This window comes from Haematobia irritans, chromosome 1, assembly GCF_050003625.1.
Source record: "Haematobia irritans isolate KBUSLIRL chromosome 1, ASM5000362v1, whole genome shotgun sequence".
NCBI classification, from domain to species: Eukaryota; Metazoa; Arthropoda; class Insecta; order Diptera; family Muscidae; genus Haematobia; species Haematobia irritans.
In genome coordinates, this window is record NC_134397.1 from 71,005,644 (window position 1) to 71,033,020 (window position 27,377).

At 32.6% G+C, this 27,377-nt stretch overlaps 1 protein-coding gene across 4 annotated transcripts in view; it reads left to right on the forward strand.

Annotated features, from left to right (window-relative positions):
• The first annotated feature begins 850 nt into the window (after window positions 1-850).
• Window positions 851-27,377, forward strand: part of mrt (martik) — a 33,838-nt gene continuing 7,311 nt past the window's right edge. The window contains exon 1 of one of the 4 annotated variants that reach the window (XM_075290707.1): window positions 851-975. The gene's annotated coding sequence lies outside the window, so the exon portion shown is untranslated. Of the gene's footprint in view, window positions 976-1,230; window positions 1,482-11,777; window positions 11,972-20,698; window positions 20,839-27,377 lie in introns of those variants that run through there. The other 3 variants (XM_075290705.1, XM_075290706.1, XM_075290704.1) reach the window with 3 other exon arrangements.

The following is a 27,377-nucleotide window of genomic DNA, read 5'->3' on the forward strand; positions in this document are numbered from 1 at the left end:
TATTTCTATAGGATGTTTCATCAATATTTTATTACTATAGAAAATTTTGTCAAAATTTTATTTCTATAGAAAATTTATGAAGTACCTCTTAGTTGGAGAGAAATATTTTGCAAAAATTTTTAAAAATTACTACAATTTGCTTATATTTCTAATACATATCCATCGACCGATAAATCATAAATGCACTTTTGCGAAATTGCCTAAAAATGGCTGTAGATTTAAAAATGTCCCATATATTTTTACTAACATTATGTTATGCCCTAGGGCATTGGCCGATTTAAATTTTATATCTAAAGATTTTGTAGAAGTCTAATAAAATGTTGTCCAAACCGTGTCAAATTAAAATATATGTATATCACCGGAACATAGACGTTTATATAGTGGACCCAACAAATTTGAGCGATTTGAGATGGTATCAAAAATGTATCGAAAGGAAGTGAAAATCAGTTAAATTTTTAATTGAATCAATTTATATTAATTAATTAAAAAATAAGAAGTTAATAAATTTTTTAATCAATTATTTTTTTATTTCGAATTAATTTTGTGATTGATACTATCGCTTTAGCACTTTAAATTGCAAAATTAATTGGATCAATTAAATTCATTTAATTATTTTATTAAAAAATTATTGAATATTTTTCTCCACTTCTATTAAAATTTTAATTGAAAAAAATATTTTGCGTTATATTTTTTGTTCAGACTTTGAGAAATATGTTTTTAGCAATAAATTTGTGGTTACGTAACCACTGTGTAGATACTTTCATGCAATTATCTATTAGTCGTAGATAGATAATGAGTTTATCTCAAAACGTTTTGATTTCAATACGATGAGCAATTCATTTCGTATAAGGAAATACAGCTGCTGTTTGTTGTACATTGACGTAGAAAACTAAACGCATGTAATAAACCAAAAAAAAAATACAAACAATAATCAAAACGTTAACCTACAATACGGTGGATAAAAAAAAGCAAATGGTAAAAGAACGAATTAAAATGAAATTGAAGAAAGAAAAATTAGTTTTTTAGTTTTGTCTCCTATGAAAGTTGATTCTAAGGTGGTTCTTCTCGTTTTTCACATTCTTTTTCCGACACTATAGCAAAAAAAGGTTCTTACTTGAATACGAAATTTCGAATGTCTGACTGTTGTGTGTGCGTGCGTGTGTATAAGTGTCAGATTTTTATGTATATCTGAGAATTCGGCATCCAAACCGGCAAGTTTTTCTTTTTCAAATCAGTTTTGATGCATAGACTCAAGTAGTAGGAAGATGTCGCTTTTCTCACATTTTCCTTCGTATTTTGCTACAATCGGTATAAAAAAATAAATTATTTAGCAACTAAAATATTGAAAATAATGTGAAAAATACAAGTAAAACTATGCCACACAGTATTAAATATGCTCTTAGTGAATTCAGTTTCTTAAATTAAACAAAAATATAAGTATACTAGAATTGAAAAAAGTTTTTTGCATAAACTTTTCTTTGGTAAGTTTACAAGTTGTTTTTGCTCCGTTTCTGATTATTCACCCATAGCTCATTACAACTATAGGGAGCCGAAGCCAACCACATCCAATCCCCTCTAACCAACAACACATGACATCTGTTGGTTGTTTGTTTTGATTTTTAAGTACTCACATTTATTCTCTTTGCTCTTGAATTCTCACAAAGAGTATGCTTTGACATTCACTTTACCTAGCAATGTCTTCGAATTTCAATCCGATTGTTTAATATTGCACACGAAGATAAATCTCAATAAAGTGTTGACATTTTAGCGCCTTTTAATATAAAAAGATATCAGTAAAATATTTGTATTTTTTTCATAAAATAAAGCGTAAACGTTTTGAGATTATTTAATTAACGGATATGCCTTAGCAAGTAATAAACCACTAACTTGAAATCCATAAAGTAAATGTACCGCAATAATACTCACATTTAATCAAAGAAAAAATATTTCCAAATAAAAAGTTAATTAAAACAATTGATACAATAAACTTTTCAATCAAACACAAAACATTAAGCCAATTAGGCCAATGATTGAAAAATTTTAATTAAACAGTAAAAAAAATAATTGATGCAATTAACTGTTTAATCGAACTCGGAAGATTAAGTCAATTAAAAATATGATTTTTTTTTTTAATTTTTAATAAAAAAAATTAATTGATAAATCATTTTTTAATCTTTTTTTAAACTGTCAATAAATTATTTTACATATAGGGTTATTAGATAGGTAAAATAATTTATTGACAGTTTATCGAAGGAATTTATATGGTAAAAGTAGGCTTGAAATTTTCTTTTACTTTTTTGCATATGGGGGTAAGAAACAAAATTAGTTAAGGAAATGAGTGAAAATTGTCGCGGTTTTTATTAAACAATTTATTGTTCCACTTAACAATTTGATTAAAAAATTTAATCGGTGTCGATTACTAAACTTAATTACTGATTTATTAAAAAAGTTAAATGGAAATTAGATTGAAGTTTAACTAAATAATTAATTGAATCAATAAAAAACCTGGTTGAGTCGACCAAACAACATCAATTAAATTTTTGATTGAATCAATTAAAAAATTGATATTTGTTAGCTATCAACATAAATTAAAGCAATTTAAAAATTAAATGATATTAATATTTTCATAAAATATTTTTTTATGCCCAATTAAAACTGTGATTGATACTATCAATTAATATCGTGAATGAATCATAAAAAAAAATGTTTGTGTGCATGAAAAATAATCTATTTTCTCTTATTTATACCTTACACCATAGGATTAGGGTGTATACCAACTTTGCCATTCCGTTTGTAACACATCGTAATATTGATCTCTGAAATTCTGAGTCGATGTCAATCGATCGATGTTCGTCCGTCTGGCTGTCCGTCCGTATGTTTAAATCACACTAACTTGCGAACGAAACAAACTATGGACTCGAATTTAAAGGTATGTAGACTAAAAAACTTTATACCTATTGATAAACCCCCCTTCCCGGCACCCCTCTAGGTACGCCAATGGCCTTCATATAAACCGACCACCGGATTTGACTTCCGTAGCCTATTGGAAGTGTAAATTTCATACGATCCCCACATTAACTTTACGGGGCATCTTGTAAGAGCAAATTACATCTAAACCAGTTGAATGTTGGTACGTGATCTAACAATCTTGCAAAAACTGGTCGATATCGGTTTATAATCCCAAGTTTTAACTTCGGAAGCCTCATGAAGGAACAAATTCCATGCGAAAATTGGTTCGTATAGGTTAATAACTACACCCAGAAAACAAATTCGTTGCCTCAACCGAATTATTTGCCAACCGAAAGCAGGTGGTTCCATCAACTATCAATGATATCTGTCAGCACAACTGACATTTGGCAATTGTAACTACATGGTAGTATGTTGGATCAACTTTGCATTGGTTGTCGCAATTTCATATTAATTGTTTTATTTGTTGGTGCAACCGCCCTCGATTGTCTTTACTATTATCCTAACCAAATTCCAATATCAAATGAAAGGGCAGATTATATTGAGATTTTATTAATTTATTACAAGATTTACAATCATAATAAACTACGAAAATAAATACAAATGGTGCTAACAACAAAGGCTTTTGATCTACATATATGTGAGATATAATATTTGTATACCAATGACAGATGGTTATTAGGTTGTAATTATGTGGTCAAACTACAGAACCTAATTCAATATATAAATGCCAGAAATTTCTTCCTTAAGCCTCTAGATATAAATACAGATCGACTTAGATTCTTCCTGTATTCTTAATACAATAAAAAAAGCTCGCTTGCCGTAAAAAGTATTTGTGTTTGTTGGTGTATGAAGCCTGCAATTTTTATGGAAACTTTTGTAATATTCCTTTTTTATAAATCGGTGCGATACTTACCTGAAGGCAACTTCTTTTCTACACGCTCACAAAAAATCGCTTCTGTAACATATACTCCCAAACATATTTTGCTTCAAGCATATATATTTTTGGGTATTGCCCAAACATTTATATGTTTGATCTCTTCCAATATATAATATGTTTGAAAGCATATTGGTCTAAACAATATATGTTTGGGTAGTCTAATTTCCAAACATTTTGTATTTTTGCATCCAAATTCAATAATGTTGTCTTCCAAAAAACAATATGTTATTATGTGAACATATATGTTTGGAAGTATTTTGCACCCAAAAATATAATATGCTTAAAAAAATTCTCCCAAACAATATTGTGCTCAAAATTTTATTTATTTATTTATATATTTACAATCATAATGAATTATGAAAATAAACAGGTAATATAGGTGCTAACAACATAGGTTTTCGACCTGAATGCTCAAAATTTTGTTTCTGCCCAATTATATATTCCCCCACATCTTTCTCACTTCCACGAGATTTTTTAGTTCTTAGCACCTTTTTCTGTAATACAAACATTGTAGAAGAAATTATTCAATTGTATGATTTTTTTTATTTTAATTTTACCTTTTGCCGGACGGGGATTCGAACAGCGGACCACACAGTTTGTAAGGATCAAAGAAGTAGCTGATCAATTGCCCAAGGAAAAATAAAATGTTAATTTTGTAATAACAAGCAACAACCACCAACTTAATTCAATATCGCTCCCTGTTAAATAGCGCTCCAAGCTACTAAACACATATATGTTTATAGGCTATTTCTAAATTAATATATGTTTGCATCCAAGCATATTATATTTACAAACATTTTATGTCCCAAACATAAAATGTTCTAACATATTAACATATATGTCCCAAACATGTTATGCTAGTTTATGAACATTATATGCTTGCACTCAAAAATATTGTGTTTAAAAATTTGTGTTCCAAACATATAATGTTTATAGCCAAACATATGAAAAACAGTCTTTTTCATCCGTGTATGGGATAAACTTTATTCAATGTATTGCTGACTATTATCAAGTAAATGCTGTTCCCCGTTTTGCAAATTTTGTAGCGTCATACCATGTTGATATAAATATTTATTTGTTGCAACAACTACCTTACGCCCGTCCTATAATTGAACTAATATTCTATTAGTATACTCAACTTTTGGTTGTACCAACAAATTGTTGATTCCCATGATGTAGGTCTCACTATGCTGGTGGTTAGCTCAACAATTTTATGAAGCATAAAACCAAATTTATCGGCATTGGTTATTGTAACCAAATGAATGGTTTCGTTTTAATCCTGTGAACTTTTTTATGGTCGTGTTAAATGTATAATGGGGAAACTAATGAAAACATTGTTCTTGTAACAAAAAATAAATTACTGACATCATTTCCTCATTGTAATTATCGAATTGCAACCAACCATTTCTCTGGGTGTAGTTAGACTTGTCTATATAAAACGATCAAGAATTGAAAAGGCTTATATCGGTATTTAATCTGCCTCTTATATCCAATATAGACTCCATATAATTTCGAAGAAAAAGCGTCGCCAAAAAAGTAGTGAAAAAATATTCTTTTTATGGTGCAAACTTGGCGCAGAAACGATGAATTTTACACCCAAAGAAAAAATACTTTCCTAAGCAATGAAATTGTAGACAAACGAAATTCTCTTTCTTATAAAGTATTTTCTGTTAGACCAAACAAACCCAAATTTATGATATGCGATTCAACGATTGTCTCTACTTCTTTTTATTTGCCTTTAAAAAAATTCTTTAGCGTCAAAAGAAAACTTTGCTTGTCTAAAACTTCGTTCCTCAGAAAAGAAAACTCTTCTTTCAGTGCAGGACGGATATCCGCAATTTAAGCAGTCGTTGCGCTGAATTTTCTTAAGGTGTGATTCAAATTCAGTATTTTGGATGTGAATTAAAAAATGTTGCGATATTTTGCCAAATGAATAATTTGTTATGATTTTTATACCCTCCACCATAGGATGGTGGTATATTAACTTTGTCATTCCGTTATATATTCTAAAGTATATATATTCTGGGTCGTGGTGAAATTCTGAGTCGATCTGAGCATGTCCGTCCGTCTGTTGAAATCACGCTAACTTCCGAACGAAACAAGCTATCGACTTGAAACTTGGCACAAGTAGTTGTTATTGAATTATTGGATGGTATTGCCAATGGGCCATATCGGTCCACTTTTACGTACAGCCCTCATATAAACGGACCCCCAAATTTGGCTTGCGATTGCTCTAAGAGAAGCAAATTTCATCCGATCCGGCTGAAATTTGGTACATGGTATATGGTCTCTAACAACCATGCTAAAATTGCTCCATATCGGTCCATAATTACATATAGCCCCCATATAAACCCGATTTGGCTTGCGGAGCCTCTAAGAGAATCAAATTTCATCCGATCCGGCTGAAATTTGGTACATGGTGTTAGTATATGGTATCTAACAACCATGCAAAAATTGGCTTGCGGAGCCTCTAAGAAACGAAAATTTCATCCAATCCGGCTGAAATTTGGTACATGGTGTTGGTATATGTTCTCTAATGACCATGCAAAAATTGGTCGATATCGGTCCATAATTATATATAGCCCCCATATAAATCGATTCCCAGATTTGTCCCCCGGAGCCTTTTGGAGGAGCAAAATTCATCCGATCCGGTTGAAATTTGGAACATGGTGTTAGAATGTGGTCTCTAACAAACACGCAAGAATTGGTCCATATTGGTCCATAATTATATATAGGCCCCATATAAACCGTTCCCCAGATTTGATCTCCGGAGCCTCTTGTAGGAGCAAAATTCATCCGATCCGGTTGAAATTTGCAACGTGGTGTTAGTATAAGGCCGCTAATATCCATGCCAAAATTGGTCCATATCGGTCTATAGTTATATATAGCCGATCCCCAATCACACAAAAATTAGTCCATATCGGTTCATATTCATGGTTGCCACTCGAGCCAAAAATAATCTACCAATATTTTATTATTATGGAAAACATTGTCAAAATATTATTTCTATAGAAAATTTTGTCAAAATTTTATTTCTATAGAAAATTTTGACAAAATTTTATTTCTATAGAAAATGTTGTAAAAATTTTATTTCTATAGAAAATTTTATCAAAATTTTATTTCTATAGAAAATGTTTTCCAAATTTTATTTCTATAGAAAATTTTGTCAAAATTTTATTTCTATAGAAATTTTTTTCCAAATTTTATTTCTATAGAAAATTTTTTCCAAATTTTACTTCTATAGAAAATGTTGTCAAAATTTTATTTTGTCAAAATTTTATTTCTATAGAAACTTTAAACTTTTATATACGTATTTAATCGCCCTTTTTATACCCTCCACCATAGGATGGGGGTATATTAACTTTGTCATTCCGTTTGTAACACATCGAAATATTGCTCTAAGACCCCATAAAGTATTTATATTCTGGGTCGTGGTGAAATTCTGAGTCGATCTAAGCATGTCCGTCCGTCCGTCCGTCTGTCCGTCCGTCCGTCTGTCCGGCTGTCCGTCCGTCTGTGGAAATCACGCTAACTTCCGAACGAAACAAGCTATCGACTTGAAACTTGGCACAAGTAGTTGTTATTGATGTAGGTCGGATGGTATTGAAAATGGGCCATATCGGACCACGTTTACGTATAGCCCCCATATAAACCGATCCCCAAATTTGGCTTGGGGAGCCTCCCGGAGCAGCAAAATTCATCCGATCCGGTTGAAATTTGGTACGTGGTCTTAGTATACGGTCTCTAACAACCATGCAAAAATTGGTCCATATCGGTCCATAAATATATATAGCCCCCATATAAACCGATCCCCAGATTTGACCACCGGAGACTTTTGGAGGGGCAAAATTCATCCGATCCGGTTGAAATTTGGTACCTGATGTTAGTATACGGTCTCTAACAACCATGCAAAAATTGGTCCATATCGGTCCATAATTATATATAGCCCCCATATAAACCGATCCCTAGATTTGACCTCCGGAGCCTCCTGGAGGGGCAAAATTCATCCGATCCGGTTGAAATTTGGTACCTGATGTTAGTTTACGGCCTCTAATAACCATGCAAAAATTGGTCCATATCGGTCCATAATTATATATAGCCCCCATATAAACCGATCCCCAGATTTGACCTCCGGAGCCTCTTGGAAGAGCAAAATTCATCCGATCCAGTTGAAATTTGGTACGTGGTGTTAGTATATGGTCTCTAACAACCATGCAAAAATTGGTCCATATCGGTCCATACTTATATATAGTTCCCATATAAACCGTCCCCAGATTTGACGTCCGGAACCTCTTGGAGGAGCAAAAGTCATCCGATACGGTTGAAATTTGGTACATTTTGTCAATATATGGCCTCTAACAGCCATGTAAAAATTGGTCCATATCGGTCTTTAGTTATATATAGCCGATGACTTATTACACAAAAATTGGTCCATATCGCCAAAAACAATCTACCAAAACTTTATTTCCATAGAAAATTTTGTCAAATTTTATTACTATAGAAAGTTTTGTCAAAATTTCATTTCTATAGAAAGTTTTGTCAAAAGTTTATTTCTATACAAATGTTTGTCAAAATTTTATTTCCATAGAAAATTTTGTCAAAATTTTATTTCTATAGAAAATTTTGTAATCTACCAAAACTTTATTTCCATAGAAAATTTTGTCAAATTTTATTACTATAGAAAGTTTTGTTAAAATTTCATTTCTATAGAAAGTTTTATCAAAAGTTTATTTCTATAGAAATGTTTGTCAAAATTTTATTTCTATAGAAAATTTTGTAAAAAATTTATTTCTGTAGAAAATTTTGTCAACATTTTATTTCTATACAAAATTTTGTCAAAATTTCATTTCTATACAAAATTTTGTCAACATTTTATTTCTATAGAAATTTTTGTCAAAATTGTATTGCTATAGAAATTTTTGTCAACATTTTACTTCCATAGAAAATTTTGTCAACATTTTATTTCTATAGAACATTTTGTCAAGTTTTTATTTCTATAGAAAATTTTGTCAAATTTTTATTTCTATAGAAAATTTTGTCAAAATTTTATTTCTATAGAAAATTTTGTCAAGGTTTCATTTCTATAGAAAATTTTGTCAAAATTTTATTTCTATAGAAAATTTTGTCAAACTAGATTATATACGTATTTAATCGGCCTTTTTTTGTTTAATATATACCCCTTATGGACTAACTTACAATTTAGAAGACAGTGTTAAAAAGTTTTACGATACCTTGCCATCGGCAAGTGTTATCGCAACCCAAGTAATTCGATTGTGGATGACAGCCTTTAGTAGAAGTTCCTACGCAATCCATGGTGGAGGGTACATAAGATTCGGCCTGGCCGAACTTACGGCCGTATATACTTGTTTAGTTTAATATATACTACGTATGGACTACCTTGTAATTTAGAAGACGGTGTTAGGAAGCTTTAAGATACCTTGCCATCGGCAAGTGTTACCGCAACCCAAGTAATGCGATTGTGGATGACAGTCTTCAGTAGAAGTTTCTACGCAATCCATGGTGGAGGGTACATAAGCCTGTACCCTCCAGCCTACCCTTCGTCCTGGCCGAACTTACGGCCGTATATACTTGTTATACCCACCACCATAGAATGGTGACGGGGGTATAATAAGTTTGTCATTCCGTTTGTAACACATCGAAATATCGATTTCCGACTATATAAAGTATATATATTCTTGATCAGGGAGAAATTCTAAGACGATATAACGATGTCCGTCTGTCTGTCTGTCTGTTGTAATCACGCTACAGTCTTCAATAATGAAGCAATCGTGCTGAAATTTTGCACAAACTCGTATTTTGTCTGCAGGCAGGTCAAGTTCGAAGATGGGCTATATCGGTCCAGGTTGTGATATAGTCCCCATATAAACCGACCTCCCGATTTGGGGTCTTGGGCTTATAGAAACCGTAGTTTTTAACCAATTTGTCTGAAATTGGAAATCTAGAGGTATTTTAGGACCATAAAGAGGTTTGCCGAAAGTGGTGAGTATCGGTCCATATTTTGGTATAGCCCCCATATAGACCGATTCCCGATTTTACTTCTTGGGCTTCTAGAATCCGAAGTTTTTATCCTATTTGCCTGAAATTCGAAATCTAGAAGTATTTTCGGGTCATAAAGAGGTGTGCCGATACGGTGAGTATCGATCCATATTTTAGTATAGCCCCCATAAGAACAATCTCCCGATTTAACTCCTTGGGTTTCTAGAAACCGTAGTTTTTATCTCATTTGCCTGAAATTGTAAATATTCTGGTATTTTAGGCTCAAACGTGTATCGGATTAAGTTTTTATCGGTCCATTTGGTAATGCCTCCATATAGACCGACTTCACTTCTTGAGGGTGTAGAAGGCGCACTGATCATGAAAATTGCTTGAAACTCAATGTAATATTTCCAGATTTTACTTCTACAGATTTAAGATTTCAAATCAAGACGTTACTTTAAAATTTTCTTGCACACTTACAAGAGATCTTAATGATTCCTCTAAAACTCAAACAAAAGTGGTTCTTATAAATCCAGAATCTGATATAGTCCTCATAGGTGAAATCTTTAAATTTATCTTCGGGAAGTGTCCTCAAGTCCTCAAGCCTCCTGACATTTCAAAGGAAACCCTAATATTTGGTTCATGGTGGTGGGTATTTAAGATTCGACCCGGCCGAACTTACTGCTGTATATACTTGTTTTTTAATATATTTGTGGGGAAGATTCAAAAATCATCTGGTAAGAACACTTTTTTACAAAAGAAAAAATCAAAGTATACCGAATTTCTTTATTATGTTAAATTATTTTGACACTAAAACTACTATTTATCGCTTTTGCGAATATTTGAACGTCTTCCAGTAAATATTATTGGCTACGTGAAAAGAGCTTACACAGAAAAAAATTTCGTAGTTAAACTAACGTTAAATTTAACTTATTTTTATTGAAAAAAATTATTTGTTTGTAGTTAAATTTTATTGTTTTTTTTTTTGGTGTAAGAAAACCATATTCCTAATTTGTACGAAGAATATTTGTTACGAAAATTAGATTTCGACATAAAAACAAATCGCATAACGATTTTTAATGCCATAAAAGCGATTAGTAATTACTAATAATCGATATAGAAACATCATTCACTAACTTTGCTATTTCTTATTTCTAACAAGGCTGTAAATGGCTGCTAAAATATTTCGCATTATTAGCAACACTTGAATTAGTGTACTTTTATTTGACCGAATCATAACAAAAATAAAATGAATTGGCTATTCTACTATGAATTGAGCAAAACTTTGGGAATGAATTTTATAATACTCTTCATCAATGTAGATTTTTATATGTAAGAAGATATTTATTAACTACTATATGGGTCAAATATTTTTTGTTGTCCCCATTGGCCAAAAAGAAAATTTTGCATAATTGTGGCTATGAAAACTATTTAATCATATGACCAGTTAAAAATTACAAACATAAGTTTTTGAAATCGATAATCTAAGCAAATTAGATGAAGGAGAAAACATAAATGTCAACAAAATCTTGTAAGGATTTATCCATACATATTAAAAAATACTTATCCATACATACATATTAAATAATTTAATTTGAACTAAAATGTTGAAATATTCTGGTATCTCAAAATCGAATTCTACGTATTTGTATTCAATTTTATTTTATTATTATTTTCTTTGGTGGGCCTATCGTCAAATTTTCGAAAATGAGTTATTATAGCAGTAGAAATCGTGTTCTCCATTGAGTGCGAGCGAAAAAGAGAGCGAAAAAGAGAGCGAAAAACTCATTACACCAAAGAGTCTGCAGAGAGATTGCAAAGTGGTCATTTCAATACGGAACTAAAAAATAGTCAAACAAAAAACTTTACATTTTCACAGAGTTTCTTTCAATACTGAATTGAAATTCAATAAAAAAAAAAAAACAAAAAGACTTGTGCAAGCTGTCTTTTCTGGACACAAAAGAACAATACATCACAAAGAAACGAATAAAAATATCCATGTGAATAAAAAACATAATAAATTGCAGAGATTCCCAATTGGTATAACCGTCAGCATAAGATGAGAAGGTATATTGACGTTGGAATGTTTGTTTGTTGTACAAATATGCCACTGGCCTGAAAATAGGCAAAGACAATTTTCAGAAGTAGGTAAACCGGGTTCTTGCATGAACTGTTAATTTCAAGAATCGATTTTTGGCATTATAAGGATTTTGTATTACTGCACTGCAAAAAATATTGTCGTGAGGCCAAAGATTTCATGTCCATAGAAGACTCATTTCCTTGTCCAGATGTCGATAAACATCTCATTGAAATCATTTTGTCCTTAAAGTTAAGTGATTTGACTTGATAATGGGTATCTTAACTTTTAATAATTCTGAAAAATTCTATGAAACTAATGAAATCGTCGTTAAGTTTTTTGACTTTTTGTATCTTCACTACAAAGCCAAAAAACGTTAAAAACTAGGAGATGTTTTTCAACACTTTATTTTAAAGACGTTTTTACTTGAAACCTAACATAATTTCTACTTGAATTCGAGACTGAATTTGACAATTTAAGTGGTCGGTAACACAGTTGTTTAAGGACTTTAATAGCACATGAAGAAAAAATTTTGAAAAACGAATAAATTAAATTTGTTTCCTAGAATCAAGTACGCAAAACTCAAATTTAAAAGAGAAATGTGTCTTAGATTTATCCTTTCTTCAATTCTACGCTTCTTTGGCTCGGAATCATTAGCTAAATCATTAGTGTAAAGACAAATTCTTTGGAAACGGGTATGCTTTTTTATACCCTCCACCATAGGATGGGGGGTATATTAACTTTGTCATTCCGTTTGTAACACATCGAAATATTGATCTAAGACCCCATAAAGTATATATATTCTGGGTCTTGGTGAAATTCTGAGTCGATCTAAGCATATCCGTCCCTCTGTTGAAATCACGCTAACTTCCGAACGAAACAAGCTATCGACATGAAACTTGTCACAAGTAGTTTTTATTGATGTAGGTCGGATGGTATTGCAAATGGGCCATATCGGTCCACTTTTACGTATAGCCCCCATATAAACGGACCCCCAAATTTGGCTTGCGAGGCCTCTTAGAGAAGCAAATTTCATCCAATCCGGCTGAAATTTGGTACATGGAGTTAGTATATGGTCTCTAACAACCATGCAAAAATTGGTCCACATCGGTAAATAATTCTAAACCGATCCCCCGATTTGGCTTGCGAGGCCTCTTAGAGAAGCAAATTTCATCCGATCCGGCTGAAATTTGGTACATGGAGTTAGTATATGGTCTCTAACAACCATGCAAAAATTGGTCCACATCGGTCCATAGTTATATATAGCCCCCATATAAACCTATCCCCCGATTTGGCTTGCGGAGCCTCTAAGAGAAACAAATTTCATCCGATCCGGCTGAAATTTGGTACATGATGTTAGTATATGGTCTCTAATGACCATGCAAAAATTGGTCCATATCGGTCCATAATTATATATAGCCCCCATATAAACCGATCACCAGATTTGACCTCCGGAGCCTCTTGGAAGACCAAAATTCATCTGATTCAATTGAAATTTGGTACGTGATGTTAATATATGGCCTCAAACACCCATGCAAAAATTGGTCGATATCGGTCCTTAATTATATATAGGCCCCATATAAACCGATCCCCAGATTTGACCTCCGGAGCATCTTGGAAGAGAAAAATTCTTCCCATTCGGTTGAAATTTAGTACGTGATATTAGTATATGGTATCCAACAACCATGCAGGAATTGGTTCCTATCAGTCCATAATTATATATAGCTCCCATATAAACCGATCGCCAGATTTGACCTCCGATGCCTTTTGGAGAAGCAAAATTCATCCGATCTGGTTGAAATTTGGTACGTGGAGGTAGTATACGATATTTAACAACCATGCCAAAAGTGGTCCATATCAGTCCATAATCATTTATAGCCCCCATATAAACCGATCCCGAGATTTGGTTTTGGAGCCTCTTGGAGGAGCAAATTTCATCCGAGTTGAAATTTGTGGATGACAGTCTTTCTCGGTATAAATTCCACAAACATTAGTTCAAAATAGGCTTTATTGCTGATGCTGAAGTTCCCCACCAACATAATCCGGTTATGGTGGTTAACAAAGTGAAAGATTTAATACTCTACACTGAAAAAACAGTGAACCCACCAGGAAGCTAACTTTGGGTTAATTTTAGAAATTTTTAATATTTTTAGAAAAATTTAACTAAACAGTATTATAAACGCCTGCATCATACCGATATCACAAAAATAAGTAAATATTTTTCGACAAATTCAAGAAAAATTATTAGACATAAATAATTTTTTCAACTTGTTGAAGAAAATTTTGAGGGAAAAAATTAGAGTTAAAAATTGCAAGAATTTCTTTAGTGACATACGAAGTTCATGATGGGCGCATTTTTAGTAAACTTTACAAATTTAAAGAAATAATGAACTATTTTGTAAGAACTGCGAATTTAGTAAATCTTTATGCTTAATTTGTGTATAATTTTTTCCAGTTTTTTAGTTCATTTAACTAACATTCGCAAAAAATTATAAGAGTAAAGAAAACTTTCTCCAAACATAATAATTCCATGAACTAAAATAAAGTTAAATTGGTTGTAGTGAAATAGAGATTTTACTTTTATTTGAGTGTAATACACAAGTCCCCTTTATGCTTAGTACTAAGTTCGTCTCTGCGAAAAACGAATATCTCCGTAAATAGGGTCTCAATCGCAGGGATGTTAACTTATTTATGCGAAATAATATGCCTGCCTATTTTTTCGTGCGAAAAATCCAAGGTTGTTTAAATATGTGTTTAAAAATGCGCAAAACAAAGATTTCGCATTTATTCCGCGCTAACGTTTTTTATATGGAGTATAACAGTTTTTCGTGCGAAAACGTGATCTTAGTTCTAGGCTTTAGGTGAAACGGAAAGTTTTTAGTGGAACATGCCAAATACGGCGTTTTCACCAAGCATGTTTTGGGGTTTAAAATAGTTTCCCTTTATAAGCGCTACTAAACGTGTCTTTTTTGCCTATACAAACAATCAAGTTAAAAACACAGGTTTTTAATTTTTGAATTTAAACCCGCCCCTAATTTGGAATATGCTCTGAAAAATATATGTCAAATTATGGAAATAAAAGACTTTGCAGAACATAGGGATGTTAAAATAACATAAATAATTTTTTTTTCTTTACAGTCGCGGTATTTATTTGAACAAACGCGGCATATATTTGAATTTAGAGTAAATGGGAATTTGTAGTTTCCATGGTTACTGTCAAAATAAAACATCTCACTGGAAAAACGAATGAGAAAAACGAGTGAGTGGGAACATAGCATTAAACTTATTTTGAGGATTTTGCATCTTTGTTCTAAAGATTTAGAATAAAGAAAACATATTTTATTTTGGAGTATTTTTATACCCTGCGCCACACTGTGGAACAGGGTATTATAAGTTAGTGCATATGTTTGCAACACCCAGAAGGAGACGAGGTAGACATATGGTGTCTTTGGCAACATTGCTTAGAATCGGTCCCTGAGTCGATATAGCGATGTCCGTCTGTCCGTGAACACATTTTTGTAATCAAAGTCTAGGTCGCAATTTTAGTCCAATCGACTTAAAATTCGCCACAAGTATGTATTTTGGGTCAGAATAGAACCCTATTGATTTTAGAAGAAATCGGTTCAGTTTTAGATATAGCTCCCATATATATCTTTCGGCCGATATCTACTAATATGGCCCCAGAAGCCAGAATTTCAGCCTGATTTACTTTAAATTTTGCACAACGAGTACAATTGATAGTTTCGTAAAGTGTTCCGAATTTGGTTGAAATCGGTTCAGATTTAGATATAACTCCCATACATATCTTTCACCCGATATGCACTTATATGGCCCCAGAAGCCAGAGTTTTACCCTAATTTTCTTAATATTTTGCACAAGAAGAACAAATAGTACTATAGTCAAGTGTGTCAAATTTTATTGAAATCGGTTCAGATTTAGATATAACTCCCATATATATCTTTCGCCCGATTTGGACTAATATGGTCCCAGAAGCCAGAGTCTTACCCCAATTTGGTTGAAATTTTGCACAGGGAGTAGATTTAGCATTGTAGCTATGCGTGCCAAATTTGATTGAAATCGGTTCAGATTTAGATATAGCCCTAAACCACCCTTACTGACTTAGTAATCATAAGCTTTTGTGGGGTAGCATTGATATAGGTCTGGGAGATAAACCGCAGTTGCATATTTAAATTAAGGGGTACATGTTTATAGGTGCTTTGTCTCAATCTGACTATAGCTCATAGTGTTGCCAGGGAAAATGTTCGGTTTACCCTACAAGAACAAAAAAATGCCCAAATTTCCCATACATTCCCAAACAATTTCCCTACAATATTTTTCGTTAAATTTAAACAAATTTTACAATACAAAAATGGTTCTAAGTACTTTATTATCTTAAAACATGAAAATGCAACATATATAACCTAGAAAATAAATTTGTATTACCACCAGTTGCCACAGTTGGTACAATTCTACCAAAAATAGTAATTTTTTTTTTTTTGATAAATCTGTATAGAAATAAAATTTTGGAAAAAGTTTGTATAAAATTTTTTTTTTTTTTTTGAGAAATTTTTCTACAGAAATAAAATTTGGATAATAAATTCTATAGAATTATGTTTTTATAGAAATAATATTTTGAAAAAAATTTCTATAGAAATGCAATTTTGACAAAATTTTCTATAGAAATGCAATGTTGAGAAAATTTTCTACAGGAATAAAGTTTTGACAAAAATTTCTATAGAAATCTTTGTTTGGTGGATTTTTGGTAATTTGTGGTAATCTTCAATTTTTTTTGGCACGAGTGGTAACTATTGTTACCGCACATTGTTAAAGATCAAGCCTTGCCGGCTTCTAATTTCCTAATCTAGAGCCACCAAAATGTAAAAATTATTACAAATTGTGTTGAGTGAAAATGTCCCTACATTGTGGCCCTACGTCCTACAAGACGCTAAATATTAGAAAAAAACCTACATATAGGGAATTTCCCCTACTTCTAGCAACGCTGGCTGTAGTTGATATTGCACCTACGGGGTTAGTATGCCACTAATATTGAGCCCATTATTAAAAAAAAGAGAAAATCGCTCAATTAGTGTGGGTAATAAATCCAAATTTGTAAAAGTCGAGCAATATTCTTATGTAAGAGCTACAAGTACGTATAAATACGATCAGCAAGTACATCAAAATTTGGGAAAATCGAGCGATGCATATATATGGAAGCTATATCTAAATCTGAACCAATTTGCATAATATTTTGCGGTTTTGATTAATACCACAAAAGGTTACCTTGTGTAAAATTTGAGTAAGATTAGTTAATAAATGAGGCCTCTATGGTCACACATAAGGTTATTAGGGGCAAATTTTTCAAAATCGGGCGATACATATATGGGAGCTTTATCTACTTCTGAACCGATTTCGATGAAATTTTGCACATACCGTTATTACTATAGAGGACTGGATCTAGCCAACTTTGAGTATGTTCGGTTGATAAATAAGGGTTCTATGGCCAAATTTGGGAAAATCGGGCTATACATATATATGGGAGCTATATCTCAATCTGAACCGATTTCGATGAAATTTTGCACATACAGTAAGTGCTATCGAAGATTACATTTGGCCAACTTTGAGTACTATCGGTTGATAAATAAGGGTTTTATAGCCAACTTTAGAAAAATCGGGCGGTACATATATATGGGAACTATAGCTAAATATGAGCCGATTTCGATGAAATTTTGTAGACTTGAAGGGCGATGAAAAAGATTATCTTTTGCCAATTTTGGTGACGATCCGTTTGTAAAAAAGCACAACGTAACCCCATTTGTCGAAATCGGGCGATACATATATATGGGAGCTATATCTAACTTTGATACGATTTCTTCCAAATTCGATAGCGTTCGTCCTTGTACCCAAAAAACTCCCTGTACCAAATTTCATCAAAATCGGTTAATAATTGCGACCGGAATCCTGTGAACAACAAATACATGGACAGACGGACGGACGGACACCAAGCGCTAGATCGACTCAGGAGGTGATTCTGAGTCGATCGGTATATATTTTATGGGGCCTAAAATCAATATTTCTGGTAGGCACATTTTTTTAGCAGATCAAACTTATTATACCCTGACCACTATGTGCACCCTCACAAAACATCGCTTCTGTAACATATACTCCCAAACATATTTTGCTTCAAGCATATACATTTTTGGGTATTGCCCAAACATTTATATGTTTGATCTCTTCCAATATATAATATGTTTGAAAGCATATTGGTCTAAACAATATATGTTTGGGTAGTCTAAGTTCCAAACATTTTGTATTTTTGCATCCAAATTCAATAATGTTGTCTTCTAAAAAACAATATGTTATTATGTGAACATATAATATGTTTGGAAGCATTTTGCACCCAAAAATATTATATGCTTAAAAAAAATTCTCCCAAACAATATTGTGCTCAAAATTTTATTTATTTATTTATATATTTACAATCATAATGAATTATGAAAATAAACAGGTAATATAGGTGCTAACAACATAGGTTTTCGACCTGAATGCTCAAAATTTTGTTTCTGCCTAATTGTATATTCCCCCACATCTTTCTCACTTCCACGAGATTTTTTAGTTCTTAGCACCTTTTTCTGTAATACAAACATTGTAGAAGAAATTATTCAATTTTATGATTTTTATTTTATTTTAATTTTACCTTTTGCCGGACGGGGATTCGAACAGCGGACCACACAGTTTGTAAGGATCAAAGAAGGTTAGGTTATCAAAGAAATAGCTGATCAATTGCCCAAGGAAAAATAAAATGTTAATTTTGTAATAACAAGCAACCACCAACTTAATTCAATATCGCTCCCTGTTAAATAGCGCTCCAAGCTACTAAACACATATATGTTTATAGGCTATTTCTAAATTAATATATGTTTGCATCCAAGCATATTATATTTACAAACATTTTATGTCCCAAACATAATATGTTCTAACATATTAACATATATGTCCCAAACATGTTATGCTAGTTTATGAACATTATATGCTTGCACTCAAAATTATTGTGTTTAAAAATTTGTGTTCCAAACATATAATGTTTATAGCCAAACATATGGAAAACAGTGTTTTTCAACCGTGTGGTTTAGGGTATAAAAACACATTAAAGTTTCGAAATAATTTATTTATTTGTGTTAAAAATTTTCAAACTTTACATACGATAGCTGTACACTTGGCCCACATAGAAAAATATTCGTGATAATATATAAGCATACTATGAGTTAGCTCTTAACTGATTAGTTTATGGTGAGCTCTTTGTGGATAATAAAATATTTTGTTTTTGTTTTATTATTTTTGATTCATTTTATTTTGAATTAATTACAAAATAATAACAATTAAGATTTTTTAAAATTATTTTACAATAAATAAAATATAACGTAAGTAAAAATTCGGATATTATTAGTTGAGTTCATCTTGTCTTGGGTTTGAGTGTTGTGTTAATTTTCTCGTTTAACTCAGAGGGAGTTGTACCTACTTTTGTAAAGACGCACACTGAATGGAAGTGGCATTCGTCAGGGAAGTCCAAAAGGCTTAAGTGTATTTCCCAATATCTTCGTCCTCAAACAGCCATTTAACACTTTTATTCGAAGTTTCCATTTATTCCTTCAATGATAATGATGGGTTCTGGTGGAAATAAGGAAAGTTTAATTATTAAATTACGTTTGAATTATGCTTTTCTATGCTACTTACCGCTAACCGTGACAAAAAATTACAAAAGTTCTCTGAAAATAAAAGCTAAATTGAAACAAATATAAAAAGCCAAATCCAAATTGACAGTTATAGAAGTCAATACATATTTTTTGTTTGTTTATTTGAATTGTTTCCATGACTTGACTTCACTTAAATATGCATCAGCTTAGAGTGAGTAAAAAGGTAACTCATTGCTGATCGAGAAAAAGTGAGTTTGGGAAAAATTCAACTGACTCAAGACTGCATAAATAATGAGTTAGCTTAAAGTCGCCTCAAATTAGTTAGTAAAAAGTTAGTTTGATTTTGAGTGAGTTCGAGACATTCCTACAGGGATTTTGTTCCCCATTATACATACTGATTCAATATGTTACTACAATATATTGTTATTGTGGTTGCAAATAACTGTTTGGGAAACCATGACAACCTTAGGGGAAATGCATATGGGGAACGTAGTAAAATTGAAACTGCGAATAATAGATACGAAAACAGATCTATAATTAAAAACAAAATTAATTATAACAACCCAAACGAAAAAAATTTAAATTTCTGAGATAACTACAACTTTTTTCTTATTTCACCTCTATGATTCATTAATGATAAAATAGAAATCAAATGGCAAAATGTATACATACATAAATGGGTTTGGAATTTCGAAATTTTGTTCGTATTTTTCCATATTTCGTATTTTTCCATACCCTTGTCGCTAGTTATCTACCGTTTGTTCTTTTATCTTACACCCCTTGAGAAACGGCCGTTGCTCACCATCATCCAGTTTCGTTTTTTTTTTTTTTATTCTTAAATAAAACTGTTGTTCGTTACGACCAGTATTGAAATGTTATTTCATTTCCCTTTTCCCCGCATATTATTTAGGTGGTTGGTTTGCTGACAATCCACTAGGTTTGTTCTCTGCTTTGGAAGTTTTCAGTTTTCTCAAAACATTTCAGTTGTTGTGCTCATCGGTGTCGGAAAGGTTTTCAACCACTATAGTATTGAGTATTTTTTTTTATAAAAAAAATTTAAAATACATAATTTTCTCTAAATTAATATTAATTGGATGATGTTATAGAAACCGAAACGTTAAAAATGTTGAATAATGCTATTACATTTGAGGGTAATATGCGGCATTGTAAGTGATATGAAAAACAAAAACAAGATTAAATTTTATTTTGTTTCCTAAAACATAGAATATATTGCACATGAGAAAAAATAATGGAAATTTATTTTTTTTTCTGCCAAGTACATTCGTTATTTGGTTTCGTCTGTCAAGAACTCTTTGCTCTCTCAGGTGGTTGTGTTGTTATTATAAAAAATCACGTGTAATTTACTTTGCCACAGAGAGAGCCAGTATAATGCGCGAAAACCATAACGAAGAGAGCGGCTATTAGAAGGCTCTCGCCAAATGTCAATTAACTTTGGCTCACAAAACAAACTTTGTTGACCATTCATGCGTGTGTGTGTGTGTGTGTGGGAGGGTCTATGTGTGTGCGTCAATGTTTTATTTAAAAAAAAAATTGAAAATAATTTCCAATCACATTCAGATTCGGTTTGTTGGTCATTGAAAATAAAAATTGATACTATTCGATATGTTTGGTCTATTTGTTGTTATTATTAACACTTATCTTTATCTTTAGAGAGAAATAGAAATAATTTTATTTTTTATTATATTCTATACGTAGTTATTCATTAATGGCTTTGTGAAATTCTAAGTGATTTATACAGTGGGTGTCATTGCACCCAGAAAAAAGGGACTCTAATGCCAACTGAACTTTATTTTAGTTCATGAAGATTACACCCTCACAAAAAATCGCCTCTGTAACATATACTCCCAAACATATTTTGCTTCAAGCATATACATTTTTGGGTATTGCCCAAGCATTTATATGTTTGATCTCTTCCAATATATAATATGGTTGAAAGCATATTGGTCTAAACAATATATGTTTGGGTAGTCTAAGTTCCAAACATTTTGTATTTTTGCATCCAAATTCAATAATGTTGTCTTCCAAAAAACAATATGTTATTATGTGAACATATAATATGTTTGGAAGCATTTTGCACCCAAAAATATTATATGCTTAAAAAAAAATTCTCAAAATTTTATTTATTTATTTATATATTTACAATCATAATGAATTATGAAAATAAACAGGTAATATAGGTGCTAACAACATAGGTTTTCGACCTGAATGCTCAAAATTTGGTTTCTGCCCAATTGTATATTTCCCCACATCTTTCTCACTTCCACGAGATTTTTTAGTTCTTAGCACCTTTTTCTGTAATACAAACATTGTAGAAGAAATTTTTCAATTGTATGATTTTTTTTATTTTAATTTTACCTTTTGCCGGACGGGGATTCGAACAGCGGACCACACAGTTTGTAAGGATCAAAGAAGTAGCTGATCAATTGCCCAAGGAAAAATAAAATGTTAATTTTGTAATAACAAGCAACAACCACCAACTTAATTCAATATCGCTCCCTGTTAAATAGCGCTCCAAGCTACTAAACACATATATGTTTATAGGCTATTTCTAAATCAATATATGTTTGCATCCAAGCATATTATATTTACAAACATTTTATGTCCCAAACATAATATGTTCTAACATATTAACATATATGCCCCAAACATGTTATGCTATTTTATGAACATTATATGCTTGCACTCAAAAATATTGTGTTTAAAAATTTGTGTTCCAAACATATAATGTTTATAGCCAAACATATGAAAAACAGTCTTTTTCATCCGTGTAGTTGATTTTAGTTAAATTTTGCACAATATGAGTAAATGTTCCTTATTTGAATAATTTTTTGCTAACTTTAATGACGTGAACTAAAAAAAAGAAAAAAAGTTTTATACAAATATAGTGCACAATTTTACTACCAAATAAAATAGTTCATATTTTCCTAAAATGGCAGAGGTTTGCTTAAATTGAGTTCATAAGTCTCTAAAATGAGTAAATTTTACTAAAATTGTACCTGTCTTGTACTTCCTACAGCGTTAAAGACATTTTAAAAAATTTTAAATCCAATTTTTTCTTTCAACATATGAAATTTTCTTAAACAACACAAAAAAATTAATTATTTAAAAAAAAATTCTTCAGTTTAACAAAAAGTATTAACTTATTTATAAAATATTGCAATTAGAAAACTAATTTAGTTAAAATTTTCTAAAATAAACCTACATTTTCTTCCACGGTGGGTTAACTTTTTTTGGGTGTGGATAAAGTGATTGATTAATATATTAATTGAATTAAAAAAAAATGTATTAATGATTTTTTTTAATAAAATAATAATTGGTGTTGGATATTATCATTTCCATGATTGAAATAGAAAATTAAGTCGACCTATTTTTGTCGGTGGCGACTGACACCAAAATTTTTGCTTCCGGTGTACTATGGTCTGGTGGCCCCAATTTGTTGACCAAAAAACATAGCGCTTAAGCGGTTGTTCTTATCACCAGAAAATATTCTAGACATTGATTCAAAAGGACAAAACCTTTAAGGCTAATCCATTTTTGGACCCGCCTGCCCCAATACAGGGTGGGAGACAGTGTGTCAAACTATACTGCTTTCATATTTTTATACCCACCACCATAGAATGGCGTATCATACGTTTGTCATTCCGTGTGTGACACATCGAAATATCGATTTCTGACTATATACAGTATATATATTCTTGATCAGATAGAAATTCTAGGATATAACCACGTCTGTGTGTCTGCCTGACTGTTGTAATAACGCTACAGCTTTCAATAATGGTGCTATCGTCATGAAATTTGGCACAGATACGATTTTTTGTCAGCACGCAGGTCAAGTTCAAGGTTAGGCAATATCAGTCCAGGTTTTGATACAGCCCCCATATAACCCACCCCCGTTTTGGGGTAGTGGGCTTCTAGAAATCGTAGTTTTTATCCGATTTGCTTGAAACAAAAATTTATAGGTAATTTAGGACAAATATGTGTGCCGAATACGGTGAGTATCGGTCCATGTTTTGGTGTAACCCCCATATTAACCGATCTATAGGTATCATTTTATTACAATTAAAAAAAAAAAGTATATATTGTATTTGTGTATATTTCAGTTAATTTTCTTTCTAATATTCTTTACCAACGATCAAATTAGACACGAGAATTGTTGTCCACGAGAGGTTTGAACAAAAGTTCACCCTGGTGGAATAATGTGGACTTTTTTAGTTTTATTCCATTTAATTTTACGAAATTTTTTGATTTTTTAAATTTAATTTTACGAAATTTTTTGATTTTTTAAATTTGAGGTTATATAATAGCACTATTATTTCATATCACACAGTCCGTAGTTAAATTAATACTAAATTTAACTTATATTTATTGGAAAAAATTATTTGCTAGTAGTTAAATTTTATTATTTTTTTCGAAATTTTCTACAGCTTAATGAAATCTTACTTTTTTTAAGTATGTCTCAAAAATTTTATGAACTAAACGTGGGTATAAAGTTCAATGACCGTACACATAAGTTCAATATGAACTAAAGCAAACGAAGATTTTCGTACGATTCCCAAAAATAGGAAGAATGAACTACTGTACGTAAAATGGTGATGATTTGGCGCCAATGATTTTCTTCTTTACTTTTAGTTCATTTTTTCTTCTATGAGAGGATGTAATTTCGTGAACTGCAGTTAAAACGTACAACAGGGCATTACATTTTCTTGGTTGTAACAACGCTTTGCGGAAATCTCAAAATGTGGAGTAAATTTTAGTTCCATTTTCGTGCGAGGTAGTTCATTCTTCCTATAAAACAGTTCACTTTTCTGCGGTGCACATTAACATTTTCACATTTTGTTTTTTGATAATTAAAGTACATACGATCATCTTTCATTTCCATATTATAAATATTTATAGTTTCATTTTACTTTGTAAAGTGTTCTTGATAAAATGCAGAAAATTGCACATGTTGTCAGCCCTGGCAAATAACGGTTTTTTGATGCATATTTAAACAAACTATATTTTCTGACATCTGAAAGTATTTATTATCGTATGACAGTAATAAATTTTGAATTTATACTACGTTCGCACTAAACATGAAATCCTCGTAAACGAGGATTTTGGCCTAAATCCTCCTAGATCTCAGTAGATTTGCAATAGGCAAATATCAGCTGGCTTGTAGAAGATTTCAACAAAATCACTTTCAAAATCCCCCATACTGCCTTGGTTTTAGTACTAAAAATGCGCTTTTTGCAATCCTGCCCCAATTTTCCTTGTAGATGAATGTGTGTGTGCGAGTTTGTGTTTGTATTGATATTGTTACGTTTTTATATTTAGGCGTTTTTAATTACCCGACAATTAAAACACAGTTCTTTTAAATAACGACAATCTACAATTTATTTACTATGACTTCACACTTTACAATTCGTTCACACTGAAGTTATTCGTTTGACGCTTTAATTAAGACTGACTCGTTAGCAGCATGCGAGCGCTTTTATATATGACGGTGTGGCAATACGAGAACATTCTGGTAGCACTACAATATTCTGGCAACGCCAGAACATTCTTAGACAATGCTAGAAGGATCTACGACCATTAAGTCATTCATCTGGTGGCTGCTAAACACATACACACTCACATAGATATACGCTCGCATTACTACAAGAACAAAAACAATGACAATATACAATGAGATGAAATGAGAATGCAAAATAACAAAGCAAAGGGGTTGTTATCAAAGAGAGTGAGAACTTACATGAAAATAAGCAAACAAAAGAACATAAAAGAAATTCAGGAAAGTGCTAGAAAATGAATAGATGATTCCAACAAGTTATAACGAAATTTTATCGTTACAATTTGAAATTTAAATTAATGGAAACTAATTTAAATAAACTTAAATCTATAATTATCAAATTCGTAACACTGCCTCCCGCTTAAGCCTGTTCGTCCCGAACAGGCACAGAACCTGTTCCGTAAGGAGCCAATCGTTCCAGATGTACAACTTTCATCTTTGATCTAGGGCTGTCGTCCTTCTGAATCCGGTATACAACATCATTGATCTTCTTGATGACTTTGTATGGGCCTTCCCACTGTGTTTGCAGTTTGGGACACAGTCCTTTCTTTCGTTGCGGGTTAAATAGCAGAACCAATTCTTCTTCTTGGAAGCCCTCAGTATTTACAGCACGATCGTATCTCGCCTTCATTCTGTTGCTGACCATTTTTATTTTGTTGCGCACTGATTCGTGAACTTCTCCGAAAGTGTTTGGGATGTCGTTTCTGTTTTCTTCCATGGCGAGCTCATAAGGTTTAGCGCCGAATATCAGATCTCCAGGCAACTTTAACTCAGTTCCGAATAGAACATTGGCAGGTGTTCGAGAGGTGGAATCATGAATGGCAGATCTATACGACAGCAAAAACTTTGGTATATGCTCGTCCCAGTCCCTCTGGCCGTTGTCCACTACTTTTCGAAGATGTTCCTCCAGAGTGCGATTAAACCTTTCTACCATGCCATCGGATTGTGGATGTAATGGTGTAGTCCTCGTTTTCTTGATACCAAGGGATTCACACATCTCTTTGAATATGGCCGATTCAAAATTTCTTCCCTGGTCTGAGTGAATCTCGGACGGCACACCGTAGCGACATATCCAGTTTTTGTTGACAACATCCACAATCGTTTTTGCTTCTTGGTTTGGAATTGCATACACCTCCGGCCATTTGCTGAAGTAATCCATGACCACAAGGACATAACGGTTTCCAGAATCACTTACTGGGAAAGGGCCTGCCACGTCCATTGCTATTCTTTCAAACGGGGCTCCTGGTCTATATTCTTGCATAGGACCTCGACTTTTCCTTGTTGGACCTTTCGCCTTCATGCACTTCTCGCAATTGGCTACCCATTCAGCAATTGATTTCTGGCATCCAACCCAGTAGAATCGTTGCTTCACTTTCTCGGCGGTTTTGGTTATTCCCAGATGACCTCCACTGGGACCATTATGGAACTCCGCCAAAACATCTCTTATTTTGGAATCTGGAACGATGATCAAATTTCGGCTGCTCTTGCCATCTTCGCTTTCCCATTTACGTTGCAGGGATCCATTGACTAGAACTAAACTATCCCATTGAGCCCAGTATGATTTCATAAGTGGACTTTCGGCTGCGATGTCTTTCTTACTGGGCTTCTTGTTCTCTTCCTTTGCCGAAATAATTTTGTTCAAAATGGGATCTTTACGCTGTTCTGTTGGCCAGTCCACTCCAGATTCGACGTGTAACAGCCGAATATCAACAATCTCCTCCTTGTGTTCAGCCTTCGAGCAGTGCTTGCATTCTATACTGCAAGGTCGACGTGACAAAGCGTCAGCGTTACCGTGTTTTCCACCTTTTCTATGCTCGACACTGAAATCATAGCTTTGGAGCCTCTCGATCCAACGTGCCAGTTGAGCTTCCGGATTCTTGAATTGGAGCAACCATCGAAGAGCTGAGTGATCAGTCCTGAGCAAGAAGTGTTGTCCATACAAATATTTATGATAATGTTTTACACTCCCTATGACGGCTAGCAGCTCTCGTCGCGTTACACAGTAGTTCTTTTCGGGCTTGGACAACGTTCGGCTGAAATATCCGATGACCTTCTCCTTGCCGTCTATCTGTTGGGATAGCACACCTCCAATACCATGCGCGCTAGCATCTGTATCCAAAACAAATTTTTCTC